This window comes from Pseudonaja textilis, chromosome 13 (assembly GCF_049901715.1).
Source record: "Pseudonaja textilis isolate UNSWEBS1 chromosome 13, rPseTex1.2, whole genome shotgun sequence".
NCBI lineage: Eukaryota > Metazoa > Chordata > Lepidosauria > Squamata > Elapidae > Pseudonaja > Pseudonaja textilis.
Window position 1 is genome coordinate 6,610,216 of NC_142002.1, and position 9,601 is coordinate 6,619,816.

Genomic DNA, 9,601 nt, shown 5'->3' on the forward strand with positions numbered 1-9,601 from the left:
ACAAGCTTTTATACAGTTTTTCAAGGTGGGACAAAGAAACATTGTCTAACAGACTTTTTGAAGTGTATCTAAAGGGTCCTCTTTTGGCTCCACGCCATCCCTGTTTCAAAGTCTTAACTAATAAACACTTCAAAAGTTATCTAACAAGGATGCTATTGGCTCTACTTCAAGTCTATTCCTAAAAGTTAACTAATGGATTATTGGATGGATGGATAGATCAGTGGGTGGGTGGATGATGGATGGATGGATGGATTGTTGGATGGATGTTTGGGGGAAAGTAGGTAGAGAAAGAAGGATTAGACTGGATTCTGAACATCTGTCCCTGGCACTCTATCATAATGTAAAAGATGCCTAACAAATGGCATGTAATGTGTCGTTACTTTCGACCTGACTTTTCCACTTCAATTTATTGTTTTTTTCAGTTTTTTTAATTAATATATAAATAAAAAGAAAGAGCAACGTGTTCAAAATCCATACATACAGTGTGTTGCCTGGTTACATTTCTCAGAGTAATATTCGTCATAATCATAGTAATAGTCTTCTCTAATGATAATTTCATGATAACAGTGCTTTCCCCTCATAACATTGATACATATTAATTAGTAAAACTAATCAAAATTAATCACGATGAATAAGTTTCAATAAACAACCCCGATCATGAGATTAATCTTTCTCTTGTAATCTTCGAATTTCTGTTTCTCTTATTTAACCAATGATAGAACAGATCCCATACCTTCCACGTCAATGTATTGTTACGACATTTTCAGCATTTTAGTAGCTAGGAAATTTCTTACATAGAACAAAAGTTCTCCACTTTATTCATTGTCTGATTGCTATGTAAATTAAATAGAAGTTTCTATTTTTTTTTCATTTTCTCTCTTTCTGCTTTCTTCATCACGGTGACCTTTTTGTCAACTGTACATAATGTTTTAGCCTGTTTCTTCAGTGCAAAAGAAGCCACCCAGCATAAAGCTGTTAAAATTAATTGTGGAAACTTTTTATTTATTTATAAATATGTACATGAGTATTAAAATGAACGCTGGCTCTTTCATTTCTGTTTATAGAGAGAATTACTGTTTCCAAACACAAGCATACCTATTTTGGAGTTTGTCACTTGTAATGGAAAAACAGTTGCAGCTTTTTTCTCTCTCTATTTCCAATGTATTATTATGAATTTAGATTAAATGCCATTTTTGGGCAGAAACTTTGAGTGTTATTTGAGTATAGCTAGGTATATAAAACATGGCAGAAAAGAACAGCTGAATCACATTGAAAATACTCATATTTAGACTGATTCTGCAAACAAATTGAAATTGTGCAAGAATCTTTGTAGTTAAAAGGCCACTGAATTAAACCCTATTTCTTATGATGCCCCGTGTTTCTTTAATATTACATATATGGCAGATATTGTGGATATAAATTAGTCAAATGATCTCTAATTAAAGGATTCTTAGCTGTTAAGTCATTTCTTCTTTAAGGAGGATATAATCTGTTTATTCATTCACCATTCAGGTTTTTAACCTTTCCAGCTCAAAGGAATTTTGGAAGAAAAATATGTAACAAGAGCTGTGATTCTCTCCTTCCCTCCCCATCAGCAGAATTCTCTGAAAACTGAAAAGAACAGGACCAAATCTGAGGTCAGGCAAGACACTGGGGAATTTGAAAGTGGTGCCCTGAATTATTTTCTGCTTATCAATCCCTTCATAAAGTTATTTATTATATGAAAATAATCTTCTTCTTCTTCTTCTTCTTCTTCTTCTTCTTCTTCTTCTTCTTCTTCTTCTTCTTCTTCTTCTTCTTCTTCTTCTTCTTCTTCTTCTTCTTCTTCTTCTTCTTCTTCTTCTTCTCCTTCTCCTCCTCCTTCTCCTTCCTCCTCCTCCTCCTCCTCCTCCTCCTCCTCCTCCTCCTCCTCCTCCTCCTCCTCCTCCTCCTCCTCCTCCTCCCTCCTCCTGTCAGTCTTGATTTCTGGCACTGCCTGAACTAGTCCCTTCACTTTTCTTGGCAAGATTTTAGGAAATGATTTATCCTTGCCTCCTTTCTTTGGCTGAGAGAGAGAATGACTGGCTCAAGGTCATTCAGTTGGCTTTATCCCTAACACAGGAATCGAACTCCAACACCTTCACCCTTAGGCCAAACTGGCTGTCAATACGTCAAGTCTCTGAAGCTTTCTAGGCAGCATTTTCAGGAGTGGCCGTCTCTTGCCTGCTTTGTAGAGCTGAGAGAGAGAGAGAAAGAGATTGGCCCAAAGTCACCCAGCTGGTTTTGTGTCAAGGGTGGGAATAGATCTGACACTCTCCCACATTCTAGCCTGATGCCCTAACCACTATCCCAAACTGTCTCTAACCTTAATAGTACTAGAATAATAGCAATAACGCTTAGATTTATACACCGCTTCCCAGTGCTTTTACCGCCCTCTAAGCGGTTTACAGAGTCAGCCCATTGCCCCCAACCATCTGGGTCTTCATTTTACCCATCTTGGAAGGATGGAAAGCTTAGTCAACCTTGAGCCAATCACGATTGAATTCCTGACTATGGGCAGAGTTTGCTTGCAATTCTGTGTTGAAACAGGAAGGAAGGAAAAAGGAAGGAAGGAAGGAAGGAAGGAAGGAAGGAAGGAAGGAAGGAAGGAAGGAAGGAAAGTCAGCCTCGCAACCATCTGGAAGGAAGCAATCAAGATCAGGAAGGAAGGAAGGAAGGAAGGAAGGAAGAAGGAAGGAAGGAAGGAAGGAAGGAAGGAAGGAAAATAGCACTCAGACTTTTATATGCTGCTTCATGGTGCTTTCCAGCCCTCTCTAAGCGGTTTACAGAGTCAGCCTCTGCCCCCAACCATCTGGGTCCTCATTTTACCCACCTCAGAAGGTTGGGAGGTTGAGTCAATCCTGAGCCTGGTGAGATTTGAATTGCAAATTGCTGACAGCCGGCAATCAGCAGAAGTAGCTTGCAGTACTGCACTCTAACCACTGTGCCACTGTGGATGGGTGGGCAGGTGGAAGGAAGGAAGGAAGGAAGGAGGGAGGGAGGAAGGAAGGAAGGAAGGAAGGAAGGAAGGAAGGAAGGAAGGAAGGAAGGAAGGAAGGAAGGAAGGAAGGAAGGAAGGAAAATAGCACTCAGACTTAGTATGCTGACTTCATACCACTTTGCTTTCCAGCCCTCTGTAAGAGGTTTACAGAGTCAGCCCATTGCCCCCAACCATCTGGGTCCTCATTTTACCCACCTCGGAAGGATGGAAAGCTTAGTCAACCTTGAGCCTGGTGAGATTCAAACTGCCAAATTGCAGTCAGCTGGCAGGCAGCAGAAGTAGCCTGCAGTACTGTACTCCAACTACTGTGCCACCGAGGCTCTTAACAACATCACGTGATCCTTTTTGCGACCTTCCGACAAGCCAAGTCAATGGGGAAGCCGGGTTCATTTAACCACCAGGTCACTAACTTAACCATTGCCGTAATTCACTTAACAACCATACCACACATTTAACAACTGCAGTGATCCACTTAACAACTGTGGCAAGGAAGGTTGTACAACGGGGCAAAATCCACTTAGCCAATGTCTAGCTTAGCGACAGAATTTTGTGGGCTCATTTGGGGGTCGTAAGCTGAGGACTGTCTTCTTAAAAAAAACCACGTTGGTCTCTGCCAGTGGATGTTTGGCAGCATATTTTGCTTTGTTTTGCATCTGGCAGCCGCCTTTCCCCTTCTGCCTTGTCTTTTCCCGCATGCCTTTCTTGGATCAGGAAGCAAACCATTGAGATGGAATGCAACCGGAAAGCGGCTTGACACCAGGAGAGAGAGAGGAGGAATTGCCTTTCCAGTACAATGGCCCAGTTTTCTTTCCCGCACTCCCGCTCCTCTCTTTCTCTCCCTGCTCCCCAGTGTATTCTCCGGCTCTTTTAATGAAAAGAATGACGGATGGAAAGTGCCAGCAGCTCCAGCTATTTTCACAGAGTGTTCAAACATTTAAGCACACAAGTGGGACTTTCCTCTCAGCTGTCTCTATCAAAGGAGGCACTTTAAACCTCTCCACCCTTGTGCAATGCAACTTGCTTGGATATATTTTTAAAATGCCAAGGGGGGAGGAGAGGTGGCAGGAGGAGGCGGAGGAAAGGAGGAAAAAGGGGAAGGGGAAGATGAGAAGGAGGAGAGGAGGAGGAAGTTGACCGAGAAGGAGAATAGGAGGAGGAGGAGGAGGAGAGAAAAAGAAGAAGAAAAAGGAGAGGGCGAAGGAGAAGGAAGGGGAAAAGGAGGAGGAGGAGGAAAGGAGGAAAAGGGGAAGATGAGAAGGAGGAGGGAGGAGAAGGTGAGAAGGAGAATAGAGGAGGAGGAAGAAAAGAAGAAGAAAAGAGGGTGAGGAGAAGGAAGGGAAAAGGAGAGGAGGAAAGGAGGGGAGATGAGAAGGAGGAGGAGGAGGAAAAGAAGAAGAAAAGGAGGAGGAGGAAGAAAAAGGAAGAGAAGGAAGGGGAAAAGGAGAAGGAGGAGGAAAGGAGGAAAAAGGGGAAGATGAGAAGGAGGAGAGGAGGAGGAAGGGGACGGAGAAGGAGAATAGGAGGAGGAGGAGGAAGAAAAAGAAGAAGAAGAAAAAGAGGGTGAAGGAGAAGGAAGGGGAAAAGGAGGAGGAGGGAGAGGAGGAAGAGGAGGAAGAAGAAGGCAAGGGAAAAGGAGAATAAGAAGAAAAGGAGAAGGATTAGCAGAGGGAGAAGAGGAGGAGGAGGAGGAGAACAACTTGGGGGAGGGATTGACAAACAAAGTGCCTTGCAAAAAAAAAAATCAGGCGCTTTTTCCAACGTAATTCTTCCCAGGATATAGATAAATTGTCCTTTCTTTTTCGCCCCTGATAAAGGATTACATCCTGCTTGGAAATAAAGGGGGAGCGGAGAGCAGTCCCTGGGAATGGCGCTTCCAGAAAAAGAACTCAGACTGTGTTGCAATAGTTCGTGCGGGTGACCTACATTCCGGCTCTTTTTAATCTCGTCCTCAGCCTGATCTAGCTATGCTGTTTGTTTTCCTTCGGAGAGGTGGATGGCAGAGAGCCCGTCTGCCGCTCCTTTTGGTCAAGTTTTGTCTGCCCTTCCTCTTTTCTTCTGCCACTCGCCTTGACAGGCATAAAACAGGACTTTTCTGTCATTTTCTCCTAGTCAGGAGAGAGTTGAAGGCTGAGGGTTTATAGGTTTAAAATCGAAGAGCAAATCCTCGATGTTAAACCTATAAATGTAAAACCTTAAGAAACCTTGCTGAGAACGTCACCTGCATTGCTGCATTACCAGAATAACAGAGTTGGAAGGGACCTTGGAGGTCTTCTAGTCCACTCCCTGCTCAAGCAGGAGACCCTAAACCAGAGGTCTCCAAACTTAGCAACTTTAAGACTTGTGGACTTCAACTCCCAGAATTCTCATTCTGGGAGCTGAAGTCCACAAGTCTTAAAGTTGCCAAGTTTGGGGACCCCTGGCCTAAACCATTCTTAGCTCTGGGATAGGGTTAGAAGTGGCTGGGCAAAAGCTCCTTTTAGTCATGAAAAAAGTAGCGATGAGAAATAAAGCCCATATGGGACAGGTTCCCCATAAGGAGCATCTCCAGGCACAGCTGGCCAATGTATTATAGGTAATCCTCAAGTTATGACCGTAATGGAACCTGCCCAGTTTCTGGAAAAGTCTCTTGCAGACTACAAGAACCATTTGCACTACTCAGGTGACCCCGAGGACACACATAAACCTCCAAATCTTCAATGACCCTCTAAAAGGATGCAAATGACCAGCTGTCTGGAAGGAACGTAAATCCTTCCATTCTTCACTATGCTGAAGAAGCTTCTTGGATTAGAAGCGAAACGTCTTCAAAGAAAAACAAAAACATCCAATTGCTTCCTGAAAAAGCACTTTTGGGGGCAACCATGACCTGGATGACTGAGAATCTCTACAGACTTTTAGCCATACAATTTGGGATGGACACTCTTCGAATGGGGTGGGAAAGGATTTCCAGAGAGGGAAAAAAAACTGTAGTCTACAGGAACCAGGAGCACCACTCAGTGACCCTGAGGACATAGATAAACCTCCAAGTGGCCTCAATGTCTCACAGAAAAAATGTAAATGACCATCAGGAGTCTTCTCCAGCTCCAGAGTTAATAGTCGTACGTTGAGGTCTACCTATTTCCTAATCTTGCAGTTTTACTCTGTTCTATATCAATCCTGGTTTTTTTAAAATCTTCATTTATTTATTATCCTGCATTGAGTACAATTTGGGTGGGGGTGGTGAGTGAGCCGTCAATAGCAATCACTCCAAAGGCACAGAACCAAATGCATTTCCAGTGGAAAATGGCAATGCAGTACACTTTGTATTCAATGCCTCTATGGGGAGAGCACTCTTCTCCTATGCATCAGTTTCACAGTATTCCCACCGTTGCAATTAGCCTAGCATTGTATTAAGTAAAACATTCCCAGTTTGGGACTGAGCTGTTTTTGTTGTTGTTGTTGTTTTTCTGTGGTGCTACAGACAAAAAAAAAAAAAAAAACAGGCCAGATTTAAACTGGGAAGCTGAAGCAAAACACAAAAATTGAAGACAACAACCCTGTCATACAGACCTGCATTTTTGTAGCAGTGGATGGAGAGAACAAGGGGCTGCCACAAAGAAGAAGGGGTCAAACTCATCCTCCAAAGCACCTGAAGGCAGGACAAGAAGCAATGAATGGAAACTAACCAAGGAGAGAAGCAACTTAGGACTAAGGAGGAATTTCCTGACAGTGAGAACAATAAACCAGTGGAAAGGCTTGCCTTCAGAAATTGTGCGTGCTCCGTCACTGGAGGTTTTAAATAAGAGATTGGACAGCCTTTTGCCCAGAGTGGTATAGGGCAGGGGTCAGCAACTTAAAACACTTAAAGAGCCATTTGGACCCATTTCCCACAGCAAAAAAACTACAGAGAGCCATAAAAGTCCTAACTGGAAACTCTGTGTTCAATTCTGGAGCCGACCGGAAGTCCGGTTCCCCTACCATAGAGTCTCCCCCTAGCGCAGCGTCCTTTTTTCCTCCGCTGACCAGAAGTCCGGTTCCCCCCACCATAGAGTTTCCTCCTAGCGCCGCATCCTTTTTCCTCTACCTGTCCTAACCAAAAAGCCTATCAATTGTGCAGCGGACCAGAAAACCCGCCCCTTGCCATAGAGTCTCCTCCTGGTGCACTGTGCAAGTTTCCCCACCCCCCACCTCAAACCAAAAACTCCTCTCAAAATTGTGGTGCTGACCGGCAACAGGGAGCCTCAGCAGAGGGATGAAAGAGCCACGTGTGGCTCCAGAGCCACAGGTTGCTGACTCCCTGGTATAGAGTCTCCTTCCTGAGCAGGGGGTTCGACTAGAAGACCTCCAAGGTCCCTTCCAGCTCTGTTATTCTGTTACGTGTGATGGCTCAGCCCATCCTTTCCGATATATTCTTTGGCCAAATCAACACAGTGGTTAAATAGAACAAGCTCTCGGCCATCGCTGAGTCACTAGGCATTTTGGGGAGGGTAAGTTAGAGAAGATCATTGGCAGACAGCACTCATTTTCCTTCGTTTGAAGTGATTCCTTGGGAACGTCAGCAAATGACCTTGGAGGATACTGGAGGACAGAGTGTCGCTCAGCCAGGGGCCAGTATTGCACCCAGAGCCCCAGTGGCTTCAGTTGGCCACCTGGAGATTGAGCGAGGATCTCTGATCCGGGGCAATTATTCCTCCAGAGCAATAAGAACTATCCAGGCCTCCAGGAGACCCTCCACCAATGCATCTAAGATGCAACCTGGAAGGCTTTCAGCGAATGGTGTTCTAGGTCTGACATTGTCCCCACTGGGGCCTCGATTGCACAGGGGCTGGAGAAATGGACTCAGTCAGCTAGCTGGACGACGTGTTAATTTCTTCTCTTAAAGAACCAAAAATTGAAGTAATTTAATTCAACAAATAGGGAGGAAGAATAATAATCACCAATCCTGAATACTATTTCAATGGACAACGGATCGGCTAAGGGTAATGGGAGGAAGGTCACAGGTGGACGGGGGGGAAAGCAAAGTCATTACAGGCATTGCAAAATGCAGAGATGTGGATTATCTCTCGGGGGGTTTAAAACACCAAGTCTGGAAACTGGTTTTCTCAGTCCACATCCACTCTGGGACAAGCTCCATCCAGGTAGTCCTTGACTTACATCAACAATTGAGCCCACCTCTGTGGCAAAGTGAGGCAGTTGCTAAGGGAGCTTTGCCCCATTTTATGACCTTTCTTGCCACTGTTGCTAAGCGGATCGCTGCGGTTCCATTAGAAACACGGTTGTTAAGTGAAATCTGGCTTCCCCGTTGATTTGGTTTGTCAGAAGGTCACAAGAGGGGATCCCGTGATTGCAACCGTCATAAATATGAGTCGGTTGCTAAGCACCTGACTTTTTCGATCATAAATGTGACAAATGGTCCTAACTCACTTTGTTCAGTGCCGTTAGAACTGCAAACAGTCACTAAACAAACCGTTGTACATCAAGAACTACCTGTATACCTTTCAGTATTTCTGATCAGTTCTATTTTGGGCATATTATGTTCATCCTCAACTCATTTGCATATATATTTCTGCATGCAATATTTTATTTTCATTTTCATTTTGTTTGTCAAACATGCACAAGATAACAAGTATAGGTATGAACATAAACAAGAACAAAGGGAGTAAATACAGATAAATGGGGACAGTAGGACAGGGATGGTAGGCAGGCTGGTGCGCTTATGCACGGCCCCTTTAAGGACCTCTTAGGAATGGGGTGAGGTCCACAGTAGACAGTTTGAGGTGGAAGCTGTGAGGAATTGATGCTGTAACAATGCAGTCGGGTAGAGCGTTCCAGGTGTTGACCACTCTGTTCCTGAAGCTGTATTTTCTGCAATCGAGTTTGTATCGATTGTTTGCCCATGTGTTGTTGTGGTTGAAGCTGAAGAAGGCATTGACAGGCAAGATGTTATAGCAGACAATTTTGTGAGCTATGCCACTAAATGCAAAAGGTAATATACATTATATGGAAGAGAACCAGTTTGGTGCAGTGGTTAAGGTACCAAGCTAGAAACTGGGAGATCGGGAGTTCCAGTTGCCAACTGGGTGACCCTGGGCCAGTCCTTCTCTCTCAGCCTTAGGAAGATGAAGGCAATGGCAAAGCACTTCTGAAAAACCTTCCCAAGAAAACTGCAGGATCTACTATAGGTAATTGCCAGGAGTAAACAAGAAACAATTGATTTGAAGGCACAGACACACATATAAACATACACATGCGTTTATATATTTACCGCACCATAATGCATTTGTATTTGGCTTTTCAAAATATGGACATTTCCAAATCATTTCAAGAAATAAATAACATTTGGGTAGAATATTCTTTTCCACTACCTACCTAATGGCACCAGTGATGGGTCCGGTGTTACCTCCTTACTTTCTAAATGAGCTATGGATAAGGTACGACCTTGTTGTGAATTCCCAACAACAAGGGACTCTCTCTTGAACTGGGGTGGGAAGTGAGTCTCTGGGCCAGAGAGACAGTGGCTGAGTTGGGCTCTTAGTTCATACTGTAATGATGATGTAAGAAACAGTCACTGTTGTTTGTAGATCACATTTGTGTTTGTTTGTTTGT